General features: G+C 47.0%; 1 long non-coding RNA gene and 1 pseudogene across 2 annotated transcripts in view; one reads left to right on the forward strand and one right to left on the reverse strand.

The window, feature by feature from the left end:
* The window catches only part of LOC126293662 (uncharacterized), a 341,044-nt gene that overhangs the window by 124,809 nt on the left and 194,636 nt on the right, over positions 1–21,599 (reverse strand). For both annotated transcript variants that reach the window (XR_007552333.1, XR_007552332.1), the window contains exon 3: positions 4,156–4,200. This is a non-coding gene — a long non-coding RNA (uncharacterized LOC126293662). The remainder of the gene's footprint in view (positions 1–4,155; positions 4,201–21,599) is intronic.
* On the forward strand, positions 1,746–1,862 carry LOC126293820 (5S ribosomal RNA; annotated as a pseudogene).

Below are 21,599 nucleotides of genomic sequence, written 5' to 3' on the forward strand. Positions count from 1 at the left end.
TGGTGATGGACTTAGATTAGGAAATGAGACACTAAAAGTAGTAAAGGAGTTTTGCTATTCGGGGAGGAAAATAACTGATGTTGGTCGAAGGAGAGAGGATATAAAATGTAAACTGGCAGTGGCAAGGAAAGCGTTTCTGAAGAAGAGAAATTTGTTAACATCGAGTATGGATTTAAGTGCCAGGAAGTCGTTTCTGAATGTATTTGTATGGACTGGAGCCATGTATTGAAGTGAAATGGGGTGCTACAGAAGAATGCTGAAGATTAGATGGGTAGATCACATAACTAATGAGGAGACATTGAATAGGATTGGAGAGAAGAGAAGTTTGTCTCACAACGTGACTAGAAGAAGGTATCGGTTGGTAGGGCATGTTCTGAGGCATCAAGGGATCATCAATTTAGTATTGGAGGGCAGCGTGAAGGGTAAAAATCGTAGAGGGAGACCGAGAGATGAGTACACTAAGCAGATTCAGAAGGATGTAGGTTGCAGTAGGTACTGGGAGATGAAGAAGCTTGCACAGGATAGAGTAGCATGGAGAGCTGCATCAAACTAGTCTCTGGACTGAAGACCACAGCAACGACACACCGACCAGGTTTCGCTGTCATACGGTGATTACAGCCCCCGCTAGACCCCTGTAAGTAGCTGCGCTTTAATTATAACCTACCTGTACGCAGAACGAACTGCCCCGTGTATACAGTACCGTGTGGTAGTAAGTATGGCATACCTCTAATATTGTGTCAGACCTCTCTGCAGGACGTAGTGGGGCAACTCGACGCAGCATGGACTCAAATAGTTGTTGGAAGATCCCTGCAGAGATACTTAGTCACGCCGCCTCTGTAGCCGTCCATAATTGCGAGAAGCGTCGTCGGATCAGCGTTTTGTGCAGAAACTGGCCTCTGGATTATGTCCTATAAATGTTCGAGGGGTTCATGTCGGACAATCTCGGTGAGAAAATCATTCGCTCGAACTATCCAGAATGTTCTTCAAACCAGTCGGAAACAACTGTGACCTGGTGACAGGACGCATTGTCATCGATAAAAATGTCATTGTTGTTTGGGAAGATGAAGTCCAAAAATAACCATTTCCAGTCAATGATCGGTTCAGTTGGACCAGATAATCCAGTCCATTCGATATAAACGCAGCCCAAGCCATTACACAGCCTTCACCAGCTTGCACAATGCCTTGTTGACAACTTGGATCCATGGCTTCGTCGGGTCTGAGCCACGCTCGACCCCTACCATCAGCAGCCACCAATTGAAATCGGGGCACACCTGACCAGGTCACGGTTTTCCAAACGGGCAGGTTAGATCGGTCAAAATCCCGAGATGGTTCGAGGGCTCTGCCTGTAATGCTCCAAATGTTGTCAACTGGGGAGATATCTGGCTACCATGCTGGACGAGGTAGGATTTGGCAAGCATGAAGACAAGAAACAAAAAGTCTGACCGTGTGTGGGTGGGCGTTATCTTGCTAAAATGTAAGCCCAGGAAGGCTTGCCATCAAGGGCGACGAAACGGGGTATAGAATATTGTTGATCTACTGCTATACTGTATGGGAGTCGTGGATGGCAACGAAAGTGGTCCTCGCAGACCATCAATCCTGGTTGTGTGGTTGTATGGCTGGCAACAGTCGGGGTGATATCCAAGCCTTGTCTGGAGCGTCTTCACATACATCTTCGTTGGTCAGTGGTGCTCTGTTCAAAGTGCGACATCATTAAAGAGAATTCTACTCCAGTCAATGAGATACCAGGCAACGGCCTTGCCACAGTGGAAACACCGGTTCCCGTGAGATCACTGAAGTTAAGCGCTGTCGGGCGTGGCCGGCACTTGGATGGGTGACCCTCCAGCCGCCATGCGCTGTTGCCATTTTTCGGGGTGCACTCAGCCTCGTGACGCCAATTGAAGCGCTACTCGACCGAGTAGTAGAGGCTCCGGTCAAAGAAAACTGTCATAGCGACCGGGAGAGCGGTGTGCTGGCGACACACCCCTCCTATTCACATCCTTATCTGAGGATGACACGGCGGTCGGATGGTCCCGATGGGCCACTTGTGGCCTGAAGACGGAGTGCAATGAGATTCCAAGCCGAATGTGCCCGACACCACATAACATATTTTCTTCCTTTGTGTGTGAGGAATGTTTCCTGAGAGTTTGGACGTACCTTTTTGTAACTACCTGCATATTGTTCAAGCACCTGTCTGCGAGGCAAAGACTTTTTACCCTGGTGTCGAATGCCCCCTGTTTGCTAACCACGCCATCTTCGCAGTGCAACTGTGCGGCAGCGACACGCATTCATCCATCGACAGCCAAAGTTTACAGTTTTGCGCTGTCCATCGATATCTGTATGAACATCAGACTAATTAGTGTAAGTCCTTCGTGGTGCGTCTTTCTTCTTTTTGTTTTACACTGTAATTTCACATAAAAAGCTCTTAGCATGAGTTACATAAAAGTACATATCTTAGGTGTTGCGAAACAACTCAAATCACTTAAGATAGGCAAGTGTTCCGGTCCAGATGGTACACCAATCAGGTTCTTTTCAGAGTAGCAATAATATACAACCGCTCACTTGACGAAACGTCTGTTCCTAAAGACTGGAAACTAGCACAGGTCACACAAATATTCAAGAAAGGAAATAGGAGTAACCTGTTGAACTACAGACCCATCACTGAACTCAATTTGCAGTAGGATTTTGGAGCATATACTATACCTGAACATTACGAATCACCTTGAAGCAAATGACTTATTGATACATAACCAACACGGATTCAGAAAATATCGTCCTTTATTCCCATGAAGTAATGAGTGCAGTCGACATGGGATCTCAGATCGATTCCATATTCCCAGATTTCCAGAAGGCTTTTGATACCGTTCCTCACAAGCGACTATTAATCAAATTGCGTGCAATGGAGTATCGTCTCAGTTGTGTGACTGGATTCGTGATTTACTCTCAGAGAGGTCAAAGTTCGTAGTGATAGACAGTAAATTTTCGAGTAGAACAGAAGCGTTCCGCAAGGTAGTGTCATAGGCCCTCTGCTGTTCCTGATTTACATAAATGATCTAGGTGATAATCCGAGCAGCCCCCTTAGACTGTTTGCAGATGACGCTGTAATATACCGTCTAGTAAAATCATCAGACGATCAATTCCAATTACAAAATGATCTAGAGAGAAATCCTGTATGGTGCGAAAAGTGACAGTTAGCACTTAACAAAGAAAAGTGCGAGGTCATCCACACGGATACAGGAAAAAAATCTGATAAATTTTGGGTACACGATAAATCGCACAAGTCTAAGGGCTTGCAATTCGATTAAATACCTAGGAATTACAGTTACGAGCAACTTAAATTGTTAAGTACACATAGATAATATTGTGGGGACGGCAAAACAAAGACTGCGCTTTGTTGGCAGAACACTTAGAAGATGCGACAAACCCACTAAAGAGACAGCCTACATTACACTTGTCCGTCCTCTGCTGGCGTATTGTTGCACAGTGTGGGATAGTCACCAGGTAGGATTGACGGAGGACATCGAGAAAGTGCAAAGAAGGGCAGCCCGTTTCGTGTTATCGCGCAATACAGGTGAGAGTGTCACTGATATGATACGCGAGTTGGGGTGGCAGTCACTGAAACAAAGACGGTTTTCTTTGCGGCGAGATCTATTTACGATATTTCAATCACCAACTTTCTCTTCCGAATGCGAAAATATTTTGTTGACACCCACCTACGTAGGGAGAAATGATCATCATAATAAAATATGAGAAATCAGAGCTCGAACGGAAAGATTTAAGGCCGGCCGCGGTGGTCTAGCGGTTCTAGGCGCTGAGTCCGGAACCGCGTGACTGCTACGGTCGCAGGTTCGAATTCTGCCTCGGGCATGGATGTGTGTGATGTCCTTAGGTTAGTTAGGTTTAAGTAGTTCTAAGTTCTAGGGGACTTGTGACCACAACAGTTGAGTCCCATAGTGCTCAGAGCCATTTGAACAATTTTTTTGAAATATTTAGGTGTTCCTTTTTCCCACGCGCCATTCGAGAGCGGAATGGTAGAGAAGTAGCTTGTAAGTGGTTCGACGAACCCTCTGCCAGGCACTAATGTGTGAATTGCAGAGTAACCATGTAGATATAAATGTAGAAGACAATGGACGTGGTACGTGTAAAACGATGCTTTACCTGTATGACTGTTTCCTCTTTCCAGCAGCCATTAGCATCCACTATCTGAAACAGAGTAAAGAAGTACTTGTATAGACAAAAATTACCATCTAAATTTTCATAAAAATTTCGTTTCTGATGAAAAAAAATGGTTCAAATGGCTCTGAGCACTATGGGACTTGACATCTGAGGTCATCAGTCCCCTAGAGCTACTTAAACCTAACTAACCTAAGGACATCACACACATTCATGCCCGAGGCAGGATTCGAACCTGCGACTGTAGTGGTCTCGCGGTTCCAGACTGAAGCGTCTAGAACCGCACGGCCACTCCGGCCGGCTTTTTTCATGCACATCAGCAGATTTTTGAATAAATGCACGTAGACGTGCGGAGCGATTGACAACAAACACGATTAATTTACATTATTGTAGGAAAAAAATCTGAAGTCATATTCCTACACTGGTTTTCATAACATAAGAACGAAAGACACTTTGGCATGTGTCACTGCCAAGTAACACGGTTCAATGAAATCTGGACCATACATAGAACGAATTACTCGGTATAGTATTGAAGGTAACAGAGAGAAATACGCAATAAGGAGAACAGAAATGACACTTTTATTCAAACACAATTATTATACGCAATTTAGATGGTCCCCTGGACATTACGAAACTCGAGACATGTTTCTTAAGTGGATAGACCAGGATAAAATCTTCTTTTCAACCAAACTTTTTACTGGCTTAAAAAGTTGCTTAGAGAGTCTAATTTTTAAAATGCATTCATATAAAGTCTATTATAAATGTTAAAATATGTTAAAGACACTATTTACTATATAGGGGACGGGCGCATCCGAGCTCTAGAAAGCAAGCGAAGTAATACTGTAACAGTTACTGACGGTATAGGAGTCTTCTTGGTTTTGGACAGCATCACAGAGGACATTAGTAGCACTCCGTCAACAGGCCACACGTGGTCCATCGGACCGCCATGTCGTCCTCAGCTAAGTATGTGGATAGGAGGCGCTTGTGGTCAGCACACCGCACTCCCAAGCATTACGATGGTTTTCTGTGACCGGAGCCGCTACTATTTGGACGAGCATCTTCTCAATTGGCATAACGAGGCTGAGCGCACCCCGAAGAGAGCATTAGTATAAATTAAAATTCGATTCGCAAGCAGATTTCTCTTCCTGACACGATTACGTTGTGACAAACAGACTGAAAGCACGTGGTTGTCTCGCGTCTGCTTAACTTGTCATTTCGCTAGTCGTTTGTACGAAGTAAAACGTGAGAGCTTGAAAATGAACAAACGTATTTATGAGAATAGGGAAGGTTCGAAAATTAATCCTAATCGTGCAAACAACGTTTCGATTGGTAAGTGCAAATCAATTAATTCATATCCTATCGCCAAAATTAGAGCGTTTCGACATCGGCGAAAGAAAGTCAAAATCCATATTGCTGGAAATGCCGATTCAAGGTTTCTTCAATATCAATAATACTGAGAAACACAAATTTATACACGAAACGCTTCTTTTTTCTACACAACAATTTCGAAGTTAGCAGGAGCTATAACTAGTCAAATGAACGTGCTATTACACTATGCCTTTTTGTACCTCGTGAGAAGGCGTAGTACGTGTGATTTTTTCAATTTATTTTATTTTCGATGTAAGGTGCACATTTCTATAACGACTTTCTCATATAAAACACTGGCTATTAGACTGAAGCGCCAAAGAAACTGGCTTAGGCTTGTGCATTCAAATACAGATATATTTAAAAAGGCAAAATACGGCGCTGCGGTCGGCAAAGCCTATATAAGGCAACAAGTGTCTGGGGCAGGTCCGTGTACATGACACTTATTAGACCGCCGATGACGTACGCAGCCCGTGTCTGGGGATACGCTGCGCCAACTCGCCTGCGCCGTCTGCGCCTCATACAGAACAAAGTGCTCAAAATCATAAGCAACGCTCCGCGCTACGCAAGCATCGCGGACCTTCACCGGGAATACCGGCTAGATACCATCTTGCAGGTATTCCAAAAGCTCTCCACACGACTGTACAATAACACGAGACACTCGCGCAACCCTTTTATCCTTCCTCTAGGTAACTACGACCACAACCATAGATGGAAGCATAACAGACCAAAGACATTACTGGCTAGGAACTAAACATCTCTGGTCCATAGCACGCTAACACCGCAGTACTGGCGAGCCCCTGCAACACAGTTATTACTGGGAACCCCAGATGTGCGACCAGCCGAAAAACAGGCAACCGCAGGGAAACCGTACTGTACACAGCACGCAAACCAGCCACACACACCCCCTACACCGTCTGTGAGCCGATCTATGACCGATCGCCCACTAATCTACAACGACCTTGAACTGTTGCGAGGCCGCAGCAACCGCAGTAAGCGCCGCAACAAGCTCCGACAAGGACAAAGGTAACGATGCACGATACCTCGAACTAACACAACCACACCTTGCATGCACTGTCGCAGATAGCAAGCCGTTACTGCCCTTCCCATCCTACTGTCGCAGAGGTTTTTTCCCCTTGGCTCTTGCCTGGGCACTTTTTTTTCCTCTGCCCTTACAACCGCTACCCTTCAATCGTTTTCGACCACTTCTATCTCCCGATGGACCATGTTAATGAGTAATCTTACCCAGACGCATGGACAACATCACAGCCCGCATCCTGTGACGCCTGATTCAAAAAACTAACATGTTTACGGAGGTGACAGTAGAACTTTTGGTCTGGTCACCACGTTGGTGTGGGCGTGGAGGGGCCCTATCCAGGGGCAGTTGTTAGACCTATTACTGCTGCTTTAATGGCAGGTTATCAGGATTTAAGTGAGCTTGAACGTGGTATTATAGTCTCAACACGAGAGATGGGACACAACATCTCCGAGGTAATGGTGAAGTGGGGATTTTCCTGTAAGATCATTTCACGACTGTACCGTGAGAATCAGGAATCCGGTAAAACAATAAATCTCCGACATCGCTGCCGTCGGAAAAAGATCCTGTAAGAACTGGACCAAGGACGACTCAAGAGAATAATCGGTCAACGTGACAGAAGTGCAACCCTTCCCCAAATTGGTGCATATTTCATGATGAGCCATCAACAAGTGTCAGCGTGCGAACCACTGAACGAAACATCATCGATATGGCCTTTGGGAGTCAGAAACCCACTCGTGTCCGCTTGATGACTGCACGACACAAAACTTTACGCCTCGCCTGGGCCCGTCAATACCGTCATTAGACTGTTGATGACTGGAAACATGTTGCCTGGTCGAGCGAGTCTGGTTTCAAGTTGTATCGAGCGGATAGACGTGTACGGGTATGGAGACAACCTCATGAATTCATGGACCATGCTTGTCAGCAGGGGACTGTTCAATCTGGTGGAGGCTCTGCAATGGTGTGTGCAGATGGAGTGATGTGGGACCCCTGACACACCTAGATACGACCCTGGCAGGTGAAACGCGCGTAAGCATCCAGTCTCATCACCTGCGTCCATTCATGTCCACTGTACATTCCGACGGACTTGGGCAATTCCAGCAGGCCACTGGGACACCTCAGACGTCCATAACTGCTACCAAGTGGTTCCAAGAACACACTTCTCATTTTAAACTCTTCCGCTGGCCACCAAACTGACCAGATATGAGCTTTATTGAGCATATCGAGGATGCCTTGAAACGTGCTGTTCAGAGGAGATCTACACACCTCGTACTCTTACAAACTTACGGGCAGCCCTGCAGGATTCATGCTGTCACTTCCCTCCAGCACTACTTCAGATTATGAAGAAGGTATCTGCTCTTTCGGACATGTCCGAAAGCACAATCTTCATATACACTCCTGGAAATTGAAATAAGAACACCGTGAATTCATTGTCCCAGGAAGGGGAAACTTTATTGACACATTGTTGGGATCAGATACATCACATGATCACACTGACAGAACCACAGGCACATAGACACAGGCAACAGAGCATGCACAATGTCGGCACTAGTACAGTGTATATCCACCTTTCGCAGCAATGCAGGCTGCTATTCTCCCTATTCTCCCATGGAGACGATCGTAGAGATGCTGGGTGTAGTCCTGTGGAACGGCTTGCCATGCCATTTCCATCTGGCGCCTCAGTTGGACCAGCGTTCGTGCTGGACGTGCAGACCGCGTGAGACGACGCTTCATCCAGTCCCAAACATGCTCAATGGGGGACAGATCCGGAGATCTTGCTGGCCAGGGTAGTTGACTTACACCTTCTAGAGCACGTTGGGTGGCGCGGGATACATGCGGACGTGCATTGTCCTGTTGGAACAGCAAGTTCCCTTGCCGGTCTAGGAATGGTAGAACGATGGGTTCGATGACGGTTTGGATGTACCGTGCACTATTCAGTGTCCCCTCGACGATCACCAGAGGTGTACGGCCAGTGTAGGAGATCGCTCCCCACACCATGATGCCGGGTGATGGCCCTGTGTGCCTCGGTCGTATGCAGTCCTGATTGTGGCGCTCACCTGCACGGCGCCAAACACGCATACGACCATCATTGGCACCAAGGCAGAAGCGACTCTCATCGCTGAAGACGACACGTCTCCATTCGTCCCTCCATTCACGCCCGTCGCGACACCACTGGAGGCGGGCTGCACGATGTTGGGGCGTGAGGGGAAGACAGCCTAACGGTGTGCGGGACCGTAGCCTAGCTTCATGGAGACGGTTGCGAATGGTCCTCGCCGATACCCCAGGAGCAACAGTGTCCCTAATTTGCTGGGAAGTGGCGGTGCGGTCCCCTACGGCACTGCGTAGGATCCTACGGTCTTGGCGTGCATCCGTGCGTCGCTGCGGTCCGGTACCAGGTCGACGGGCACGTGCACCTTCCGCCGACCACTGGCGACAACATCGATGTACTGTGGAGACCTCACGCCCCACGTGTTGAGCAATTCGGCGGTACGTCCACCCGGCCTCCCGCATGCCCACTATACGCCCTCGCTCAAAGTCCGTCAACTGCACATAGGGTTCACGTCCACGCTGTCGCGGCATGCTACCAGTGTTAAAGACTGCGATGGAGCTCCGTATGCCACGGCAAACTGGCTGACACTGACGACGGCGGTGCACAAATGCTGCGCAGCTAGCGCCATTCGACGGCCAACACCGCGGTTCCTGGTGTGTCCGCTGTGCCGTGCGTGTGATCATTGCTTGTACAGCCCTCTCGCAGTGTCCGGAGCAAGTATGGTGGGTCTGACACACCGATGTCAATGTGTTCTTTTTTCCATTTCCAGGAGTGTAGTTAAGGCTAACAGACCACTGAACTGCTTCTTCTGTGCTGGATATTCACGCATTGCCCGAACTCTTACGGGACTCGGTAAGATTGCCTGCCGCGAGTAATGAATGTAATGGGCAGGGCCACTACGAATGTAGTGAGTGGACATTAAATTGGCTTTGTGGATCCCACAGGGAGCGTGCAAGGGATAAATCCGTGCGGCCTCACTACCCTCTGTGCCCTGGGTAGCTCAGATAGATAGAGCGTCTGCCATGTAAGCAGGAGATCCCGGGTTCGAGTCCCGGTAGGGGTACACATTTTCAACTGTCTCCGCTGATGTGTATCAAAGCCTGTCGACAGCTTAGAGTCTTGATTTAGTTATCATATCACTTCAGTCGTGCCACGTCGTGTTGCGGCACTTCTGCTTGCTCGCCGGGGCCCTACACGATATTAGCCAGGTGTACCAGTTTCTTTGGCAGCTCAGAGTGTGTGTGTGTGTGTGTGTGTGTGTGTGTGTGTGTGTGTGTGTGTGTGTGTGTGTGTGCGTATGTGAAACCGCTCGTTTTCACAGTAGACGACACCCACGATTAACATACACTTTTATCTTGTTTTGGTACGTACAATTATGCCCAGAAATGTTGGATAGTCGTTTTCAAGACCCTGTATACCAACAGTTTCTAGCCTATGTCTGTCCGAATGTTTATTAGAGTATCCCGTTATTTTAAAGTAAACCGGGCAAGTACTTATGGTGATTTTTAGTAGTCAGGTTAAACAACGACCTGTCCTTATACAATGGTATAGATATAGTTGTCAGTAAATGGAAGCTAGACACTTGGCGGGGCTGGTATTTCACCGGCTTCTCACACCTTTTCACCTGGATCTGAGAATAAAGGTACGAGCAGGCCGGACCTCCGCGACCTGCAGCAAGGCGGGAGGACGGACAGGGGATAATGGCGAGGCCGCCGAGATTAATGGTGGCCCGTCGTGGGGTGCCGGGGCAGGTATAGCGTCTGCTATATGAGGTGGGCCCAGAGCGACCGCCGAAACCAGCGGTAACACACACATTCCACGTTTACGTGGGTCACGAGCCGGTGTACGCTTCAGTTCACAAGACTTCGTGGAAACGTTCTTATTACCAAAACTCCATTCATTTACACTACTGGCCATTAAAATTGCTACACCAAGAAGAAATGCAGACGATAAACGGGTATTCACTGAACAAATATATTATACTAGAACTGACATGTGATTACATTTTCACGCAATTTGGGTTCATAGATGCTGAGAAATCAGTCCCTAGAACAACCACTTCTGGCCGTAATAACGGCCTTGATACGCCTGGGCATTGAGTCAAACAGAAATTGGATGGCGTGTACAGGTACAGCTGCCCATGCAGCTTCAACACGATACCACAGTTCATCAAGAGTAGTCACTGGCGTATTGTGACGAGACAGTTGCTCGGCCACCATTGACCAGACGTTTTCAGTTGCTGAGAGATCTGGAGAACGTGCTCGCCAGGGCAGCAGTCGAACATATTCTGTATCCAGAAAGACCCGTACAGGAGCTGCAACATGCGGTCGTGCATTGTCCTGCTGAAATGTAGGGTTTTGCAGGGATCGAATGAAGGGTAGAGCCACGGGTCGCAACACATCTGAAATGTAACGTCCACTGTTGATAGTGCCGTCAGTGCGAACAAGAGGCGACCGAGACGTGTAAAAAATGGCACCCCATATCATTACGCCAGGTGATAAGCCAGTATGGCGAAGACGAATACACGCTTTCAATGTGCGGTCATCGCGATGTCACCAAACACGAATGCGACCATCATGACGCTGTAAACAGAACCTGGATTCATCCGAAAAAATCACGTTTTGCCATTCTTGCACCCAGGTCCGTTGTTGAGTACAGCATCGCAGGCGATCCTGTCTGTGATGCAGCGTCAAGGGTAACCGCAACCATGGTCTCCGAGCTGATAGTCCATGCTGCTGTAAACGTCGTCGAACTGTTCGTGCAGATGGTTGTCGTCTTGCAAACGTCCCTATCTGTTGACTCAGGGATCGAGACGTGGCTGCAAGATCCGTTACAGCCATGCGGATAAGATGCCTGTCATTTCGACTGCTAGTCATACGAGGCCGTTGGGATCCAGCACGGGGTTCCGTATAGCCCTCCTTAACCCACCGATTCCATATTCTGCATATTGGGTCTCGACCAACACGAACAGCAATGTCGCGATACGATGTATAGCAATCGCGACAGGCTACAATCCGACGTTAATCAAAGTCGGAAACGTGATGGCACGCATCTCTCCGCCTTACACGAGGCATCACAACAACGTTTCACCAGGCAACGCCGGTCAACTACTGTTTGTGTATGAGAAATCGGTTGAAAACTTTCCTCATGTCAGCACGTTGTAGGTTTCGCCACCGGCGCCAACCTTGTGTGAATGCTCTGAAAAGCTAATCATTTGCATATCACAACATCTTCTTCCTGTCGGTTAAATTTCGCGTCTGTAGCACGTCATCTTCGTGGTGTAGCAATTTTAATGGCCAGTAGTGTATTTGTGGTTTATGGAGTGGACTATAATTGTGCCTTTTCTCATATTCTGTTAATAAATTGCAGATGGCATCCCGATCAAACAAACGAATTCAAAATTTAATCATTTATACAATACCAGTTCTTCCCTGACAGTTTATTACAGCCTCGACATAACGGCGTCACGCCCTACGTGCTGTATCTATTCTGCGCAGGGCCAACAACTATGGAAACTGCAGGCTATTGAATATTATTCAGAAATTACGCATTCCACTCAGGGCGGTGCGAGTAACTACGCACCTCGTGCGTACTGCAGTCTTAGTATAAATGAGATCAGCGACACAGAGGAGGTATGAAGGAAGGAAATTTTCGAGGAAAGGGATTTATCATACACACGTAAATCGCTCTCTTCACTTGCCGCACATGTTGTTGTTGTGTTCAGCCCAGAGACTGGCTTGAACTCTGTCCTGTGCAAGCTTGAGGCCACTCTATCCTGTGCAAGCCACTTCATTTCCCAGTACCTACGGCAACCTACATCCTTCTGAAGCTGCTTAGTGTATTCATCTCTTCGTCTCCCTCTACGATTTTTTCCCTCCACGCTGCCCTCCAATACTGAACTGGTGATCCCTTGATGCCTCAAAAGTGTCCTACCATCCGACCCCTTCTTCTAGTCAAGTTGTGCCACAAATTCCTCCTCTCCTCATTTCCGTTCAGTACCTTCCCATTAGTTTTGTGATCTACCCATCTAATCTTCAGCATCCTTGTGTTACACCAAGTATCGAAAGCTTCTATTCTCTTCTTGTCTGAACTATTTATCGTCCATGTTTCACTTCCATACATACGTACACTCCAGAGAGATACTTTCAGAAAGGACTTCCTGACACTTAAATCTTTACTCGATGTTAACAAATTTCTCTTCTGTAGAAACGCTTTCATTGCCATAGCCAGTCTACATTTTATACCCTCTCTACTTCGACCATCGACAATCATTTTGCTTCCCAGATAGCAAAACTCATCTACTACTTTAAGTGTATCCTTATCTCTCAGCATCACCTGATTTAATTCGACTACATTCCATATCCTCTTTTTTCTATTGTTAATGTTCATCTTATACCCTCCTTTCAAGACACTGTCCATTCCGTTCAGCTGCCCTACCAGGTCCTTAACTGTCTCTGACAATTACAATGTCGTCGGAAAACCTCAAAGTTTTAATTTCTTCTCCATGGATTTTAATTCGTAATCCAAATTTCTCTTTTGTTTTCTTTAGTGCTTTCTCAGTATACAGATTGAATAACATCGGGAATAGGCTACAACCCTGTCTCACTCCCTTCTTAATCACTGCTTCCCTTTCGTGCCCCTCAACTCTTATAACTGCCATTTGATTTCTGTACAAATTGCAGAAAGCACATTTACCGGTTGAATTACCTAAAACTAGCACCGCAAACATTTCGACAGTGGAAGGCGCCATGGATATGCCAATTTCACAAATTGGAATGGTAGGTAGGGACCGCTCTTGGCAGCTCATACATTGTGTATAATGATTTTCAATTGTATATTTGTTTACAATAGCTACAATTATTTCAATGGAATAATGTCTACTGACAGTATCACAATCAAAGTAGAATAAATCAGAATGCCAATGGTGTGTGTTGCAGGCGTTTAGTGCAAGTAGTTTACGAGATATCGTAGTTTGGACACTGCAAACGCCGACAGTTGTTCGTTCCATGTGGTAGCGCAAACGAATGTGAGATTCACATGGGTGCGTATGTGGGGCCCTACACAGATATTAATACCTCTCCAGAGGTGTCGTTTTTTAAATGGGACATTGCCTAGGCCGAACGAAAGACGAAGGTAAATACAGCTGATGATCCGCGACGTTTCGACGAGTGTTATTCCGATCATGATCTTCGCCAGAAACGTCGAGGATTTTCTACGCAGCTACCCGGATGGAATCCCGAGAAGATTTCATCAGCGGTTTACACCGGGAAAGCCTACATTCAAAGGTAAATACAGTTCCTCTGTGGGGTTGACACGTAAAGAACCAATGTACCCTCAAAACATATGATCAAAATGACCACCGCCAGCGTTAATCCAAGCCTGTAGTCTGCCAGGCAACGATACCTTCACATGTTCTAGCATTTCAACGGAAACTGCAGTGCACGCAACAGAAATACGCCGTTTCAAAATATCTGTATTGTTTGAAGAGGCTCAAGTGGTTGTGGAGGTTGAAGACATTGATGTCTATTAAGATATCTTCCAGCGTGTACGGTACACGACAGAACAGCACACTTCCTACTTTTCACCAAAAATCATGAGCATATCCGCTTTTTTCGCTTTGGGACATATCGTCTTCGAAGTACGTTCCACTACGTCTACATAATGACAGCACTGCCGCTAGGCAATCGCAGTGTAAACACAACACAGTGTAAGGAAACATATCGCCCTTGCCTAGCATCTAAGCAACAGGAAGTGACAAACAGCTGTCGGTTTTTGCAATGTTCACAATAAGATAGCTCGTAAACTACTTACCTTATCTTCCTGTAACAGACATCACTGACATTCTGATTTAGAACGAGCAAGGTGGCATTGTGGTTAGCAGACTGGACTCGCATTCGGGAGGATGACGGTTCAAACCCACATCCGGCCATCCTGATATATGTTTTCCGTGATTTCCCTAAACTGGTACAGGCAAATGCAGGGATGGTCTCTTTGAATGCCGGCCGTGTGGTTCTGGCGCTGCAGTCCGGGACTGCGGGACTGCTACGGTCGCAGTTTCGAATCCTGCCTCGGGCATGGATGTGTGTGATGTCCTTAGGTTAGTTAGGTTTAAGTAGTTCTAAGTTCTACGGGACTTATGACCTAAGATGTTGAGTCCCATAGTGCTCAGAGCCATTTGAACCATTTTTTGTTTTGTTTCTTTGAATGACCACAGTCGACTTCCTTCCCCGTCCTTCCCTAATCCGATGGGACCGACGACCTCGCTGTTTGGTTCCGTCTCCCAAATCAATCAATAATTCTCATTTACGCTACCTTTAGGGCTTTACTGTCAATAGGTATTGTCCCATTTAAAAATTTGTAACTTTTATACAAAACTTCACTTTCATCAAGATCACAAAATCTGTGTATTGGATGCAACAAAAAAAAAAAGGCTCAAATAGCTCTGAGCACTATGGGACTTTAAGGACACATCCATGCCCCAGACAGGATTCGAACCTGCGACCGTAGCGGTCGTGCGGTTCCATGCTGAAGCGCCTAGAACCGCACGGCCACATCAGCCGGCTATTGGATGCAAATACGCGTCCTTGGCTATAACTCATTTCTGTGAAAACTGAGTATCGATATTGCCTTCTATGTCCGAAATATACACAAGAGTTCGATGGTTCACCTTAAAAAAAAATGGTTGAAATGGCTCTGAGCACTATGGGACTTAACATCTATGGTCATCTGTCCCCTAGAACTTAGAACAACTTAAACCTAACTAACCTAAGGACATCACACAACACCCAGTCATCACGAGGCAGAGAAAATCCCTGACCCCGCCAGGAATCGAACCTGGGAACCCGGGCGCGGGAAGCGAGAACGCTACCGCACGAGCACGAGCTGCGGACGTGGTTCACCTTTATAAGGTGGTCAGAAACAGTTTAAAAAGCTTGTAAGGGTGTTGCTGGGTAGATTGTTCCGAGAAATAATTGATACAAAAAAAAATCTATCGTCGCGCCATTTCCAAGTTAATTAGTTTTGAAGGTAGCCAACGAAGCCGTCGTGCGCACAAATGGAAGCAGCCCGCTGGATACAATTAGTGTCAGATGTTCTGAGAGCGTAGCCTTCGGCTCAGGTTCGATTCTTACTACCGTCCCATGCTGAACTTTTGTATCGCTCTTTAGTTCGATTTTAGGAAACATTCACATGTTACTTAAAAACCGCCTTGATTGCTGGATTTGGACGGGTTACTCCTGTAAGTGAAATATCAGATCTGAAGATGGTTCTGAATGAACCGAAACCGGTCATATGAATAAAAAAAATTTGCAATCAAGACGGTTTTTAAGTAACATTATAAAATCACTGATTGCTGTTATATCACTGATTGCTGTTATCCCATAAGACATTATGTCTGTTTTTGCAAACATTCACATGGATGATCTGCGTACAAATGACAGCTCCCTTTTATGTCCTGCGTACGTAGTAGTACTATCGCCATTTCTGTATGCGCGTATCGCTAACTCATGACTCTCACCTCAGCGTGTGTACACACGATTTAGATTGTCGCAGAAAACGCTGCCGTTCACCGGCTTTTAAACTCATCACAAGACTAAACGAATGGCAAACTGATTTAGACATGGTGTGTGAAGTGGCAGTAAAACGTGCCATGCCCTCCACGAGGGATTTCAGTTGTGCCGCAGGGGAGTGACGTAGGACCGTTGCTATTCACAATATTCATAAATCACCTTGTGGATAACATCGGAAGTTCACTGAGGCCTTTTGCGGATGATGGTGTGGTATATCTAGAGGTTGTAACAATGGAAAATTGTACTGAAATGCAGGAGGATCTGCAACGAATTGACGCATGATGCAGGGAATGCCAATTGAATCTCAATGTAGACAAGTGTAATGTGCTGCGAATACATAGAAAGAAAGATCCTTTACCATTTAGCAACAATATAGCAGGTGAGCAACTAGAAGCAGTTAATTCCATAAATTATCTGGGAGGAGGCATTAGGAATGATTTAAAATGGAATGACCTTATAAAATTAATCGTCGGTAAACCAGATGCCACCCTGAGATTCATTGGAAGAATCCTAAGGAAATGCAATCCGAAAACAAAGGGAACACTTGTTCGCCCACTGCTTGAATATTGCTTACCAGTGTGGGATCCGTATCAGATGGTGTTGATAGAAAAGATAGAGAAGATCCAACGGAGAGCAGCGCGCTTCGTTACAGGATCATTTAGTAATCGCGAATGCGTTACAGAGATGCTAGATAAACTCCAGTGGAAGCCTTTGCAAGAGAGACGCTCAGTAGCTCGGTACGGGCTTTTGCTGAAGTTTCGAGAACATACCTTCACCGAGGAGTCAAGCAGTATATTGCGCCCTCGTACGTATACCTCGCGAAGAGACCATGAGGATAAAATCGGAGTGATTAGAGCCCACACAGAGGCATACCGACAATCTACGAACGAGACTGGAATAGGATAACCGATAGATGTATTCAAGGTACCCTCCGTCACACACCGTCAGGTGGCTTGCGGAGTATCGATGTAGATGTAAGTACTAAATGAGTTTCGTAGAGTTTCAGTTACGCGTTAAATGATGTTATTCAAGAAAGATTTGTTGTTTGCGATGTATGCTATTCGGAAAACGTTTGAGAGATCTTTGCTCTCTTACAAAGACTCTATTTGAGTGTTAGATCCTGCACTGACCGTCAGATATGGTGGTGTTGCGCCTTCGCCAGCAGTGAGGCTATCGGACAAAAGAATGGTGTGTGTGTGTGTGTGTGTGTGTGTGTGTGTGTGCGTGTGCGTGCGTGAGCGTGCGTGCGCGGCCACCGGAGGTCAGGACGGAGAACCGGTTTCTGAGACGGCCTCTTAGGCGGCCTGCAAGGCACGGAATGTGAACAAAGTTAACGTTGCAGCCAATGCGGTCAAGCGCAGCCTCAGGTCCCGCTTAAACGAGCGCTGAGCTAGCTATGGTTACTCCTATCTTGACGCCAAAAAATTCATTTATTTTTTTCTCATGACGCGTTTCGGTATCACCGACAATGCTACTTGTCATTTTATAAACATTCCTTCATAATGTAAGAGAGCGATTCGGCTGCCGTTGTCATAATCACTCGAATTCTCCGACGTTTCGGCCACTGTTGCAATTGGCCTTACTCAGGGTGTTTTGCTAGCAAAAACACTCTGAGCAAGGCCACTTACAATAGCGGCCGAAACATCGCAGAATTTTACACTAAGTCAGTGGCGTTCACATACCGAGAAAAATTTCATTGGTTAATTTCCTTAAATGTCAAAACGCATTGCGAATTTCCAAAATATCGAAGTATGGCGGAACTAAAATGCGTCATCAGAAGTGAAAAATAAATAAAATACACTGTGGTGAGATGGCCGCTGTGGTCGACCGGTTCTAGGCGCTTCAGCCCCGAACCGCGCGACTGCTATGGTGGCGGGTTCGAATCCTGCCTCGGGCATGGTTGTGAGTGATGTCGTTAGGTTAGTTAGGTTTAAGTAAGTCCCATAGTACTCAGAGCCATCTGAACCAATAACGCGTTGAACCACCTCTGGCCTTTATGCACTCATTTTGTCGGCTTGGCACTGGTTGACGTTCAAATGGCTCTGAGCACTATGGGATTTAACTTCTAAGGTCATCAGTCCCCTAGAATTAGAACTACTGAAACCTAACTAACCTAAGGACATCACACATATCCGTGGCCGAGGTAGGATTCGAACCTGCGACCGTAGCAGCAGCGCGGTTCCGGACTGAAGCGTTATAACAGCTGGGCCACAACGGCCGGCTATATTTTCTGCAATTGTAATAATTTGCTTGCGTGTATATGTACACCACATTTCTCAATTTCCATCCCAATAGGATAATTCCTTCACTGTGCGTCATTGTAATTAAGTTTGTATAGGACCCCCCCCCCCCCCCCCCCACAGTCTTTCTTGTGGTTCTCGGTGCTATAGTCTGGCATCGCGTGACCGCTGCGGTCGCAGGTTCGAATCCTGCCTCGGTCATGGATGTGTGTGATGTCCTTAGGTTAGTTATGTTTAAGTAGTTCTAAGTTCTAGGCGACTGATGACCTTAGAAGTTAAGTCCCATAGTGCTTAGAGCCAATTTTGGACCCCCACTGCACAAGTCCTTCTCGCACCTGTCGGTTTCGTTTATTGCATGCTGCTTCGACCTTATACCACAGTTCATCAACCGTGGCGGAGATGTTTTCAGACGATGAGATATCTCGATAACGTACTGCCCAGGCCAATAGCCGAACAGCCTGAAAGTGACCGTCCAGCTTGAGACGCACTTGAACTTAAGTGAAAGTCAGTCAGAAAGTAATGCTTCTTTTTTTTGTAATTTTTGTTTTCATGAGAAGTCGATGTCACCTACATAGGTGAAGAGTTACATTATTCACGATTAATTTGTCACTTTTCTGTATAATCTTTATACATAGCTTTTTCCCCCAACTTGAACAAGCGCATGTATACCTCTGTGGTAAAAATCATGGTCCTGTTTCCTTAGCCACTGGCACAAATAATTTTTGAAGACCTCCACATCATCGAACTGATGGCCCCAATGAGGCTGTCTGAGTGGCCTAATACAAGTCTGATTGCACATAGATTCCATGCAACTATTTTCTTTGCCTCTTTATACTAGCTGGTTCATATCTAATGTACCCAGGCTACAGAAAACGTCGATTACCGCAGTTTTTCAGTAATCTCGATACAACGCATCTGCAATTACCCGGCGACATGCTGGATGTCGTGTGACTTCACTGCGGTCGTCAGAGATGATCGGGTCGGCCCGCTGGATGTCGTGCGACATCGCTAAGGTCGTCAGAGATCATCTGGTCGGCACGCTGGATGTCGTAAGACGTCACTAAGGTCGTCAGAGATGATCTGGTCGATACGTTGGATGCCGTGCCACGTCACTAAGGTCGTCAGAGATGATCTGGTCGGTACGCTGGATGTCATGATGATCTGGTCGGCATGCTGTATGTCGTGTAACGTCACTAAGGTCGTCAGAGATGATCTGGTCGGCACGCTGGATGTCGTAAGACGTCACTAAGGTCGTCAGACATAATCTGGTCGACACGTTGGATGCCGTGCGACGTCACTAAGGTTGTCAGAGATGATCTGGTCGGCACGCTGGATGTCATGTGACGTCACTGTGGTCGTCAGAGATAATCTGGTCAGCACGCTGTATGTCGTGTAACGTCAGAGATAATCAGATAATCTGGTCGACACGTTGGATGTCGTGCGACATCGCTAAGGTCGTCAGAGATCATCTGGTCGGCACGCTGGATGTCGTAAGACGTCACTAAGGTCGTCAGACATAATCTGGTCGACACGTTGGATGCCGTGCGACGTCACTAAGGTTGTCAGAGATGATCTGGTCGGCACGCTGGATGTCATGTGACGTCACTGTGGTCGTCAGAGATAATCTGGTCAGCACGCTGTATGTCGTGTAACGTCAGAGATAATCAGATAATCTGGTCGACACGTTGGATGTCGTGCGACATCGCTAAGGTCGTCAGAGATCATCTGGTCGGCACTCTGGATGTCATGTGACGTCACTGTGGTCGTCAGAGATAATCTGGTCAGCACGCTGTATGTCGTGTAACGTCACTAAGGTCGTCAGAGATCATCTGGTCGGCACGCTGGATGTCGTAAGATGTCACTAAGGTCGTCAGAGATGATCTGGTCGGCACGCTGGATATCGTAAGGCGTCACTAAGGTCGTCAGAGATGATCTGGTCGGCACGCTGGATGTCGTAAGGCGTCACTAAGGGCGTCAGAGATGATCTGGTCGGCACGCTGGATGTCGTGTGGCGTCAGTGTGGTCGTCAACGATGATCTGGTCGACGTACTGGAAGCTGTGTGATGTCACTGCAGTCGTCTGGGATGATGTGGTCGGCATGCTGGATGTCGTGTGATGCCACTGCTGTCGTCAGGGATGATATGTTCGAAATTCTGGATGTCGTGTGACGTCACTGTGGTCGTCAAGGATGATCCGGTCGACACTCAGGGCGTTGGGTGTCGTCACTGCTGTCGTCAGAGATGATATGTTCGACATGCTGGAAGCTGTGTGATGTCACTACAGTCGTCAGGGATGATCTGGTCGACACTCTGGATGTCGTGTGATGCCACTGCCGACGTCAGGGATGGTCTGGTCAACACGCCGGATGGGGTGTGACGTCATTCTGCGGTTGTCAGGGATGATATGGTCGACACACTGGACGTCGCATGACGTCATTGCTGTAGCTGGCCAACCCTTCAACTTCACTTTGCATCAGACATCCATTTTTGCCCATTTTGTCTACAGCAACAGATCCACAATCTAACACTGCTGACGTCTATTGTGGCATCACCTTCTTGAGCTTTTCATGACTACGACTGGATGTTTCACTTTCTGCAATGAGGAATTCAGTCACAGAACGCTGTCTTATACTTACCTCAATGTCGGCCACTTTCCACACTTATACAGGATGCTGCTACTTGATGCGGCTGCAGAAGAAGGTTTGCAGAAGTGTGGCAAGTGCATGATTGATGGATTACCAGCTAACCAGACCAGACTCTGACCGTATAGGCCAGGAAAGCCCGGCGGTACCGACCGGCCGCCGTGTCATCCTCGGCTCACAGACGTCACTCGATGCAGATATGGAGGAGCGTGTGGTCAGCACACCACTCTCCCGTCCGCCCCCGGGAGCTGAATGGTCAGCGTGACGGACCGTCAATCCTCTGAGCTCGCGTTCGATTCCCGACTGGGTCGGGGAATTTTCTCTGCCCAGGGACTGTTGAGCCGTCCTCATCATCATCATATCATCCCCATTGACTGCAGGTCGCCGAAGTGGCGTCAAATTGAAAGACAGACACCCGGCGAACGGCCCTTCCTGACGGGGGTCCTAGCCAACTATTAAATTAAAAAGAAAGAAACGCTCTCCCAGCTTTATGGCAGTTTACGAAATGGGAGCCGATACTTCTCAAGGA

Source organism: Schistocerca gregaria, chromosome 10, assembly GCF_023897955.1.
Source record: "Schistocerca gregaria isolate iqSchGreg1 chromosome 10, iqSchGreg1.2, whole genome shotgun sequence".
NCBI classification, from domain to species: Eukaryota; Metazoa; Arthropoda; class Insecta; order Orthoptera; family Acrididae; genus Schistocerca; species Schistocerca gregaria.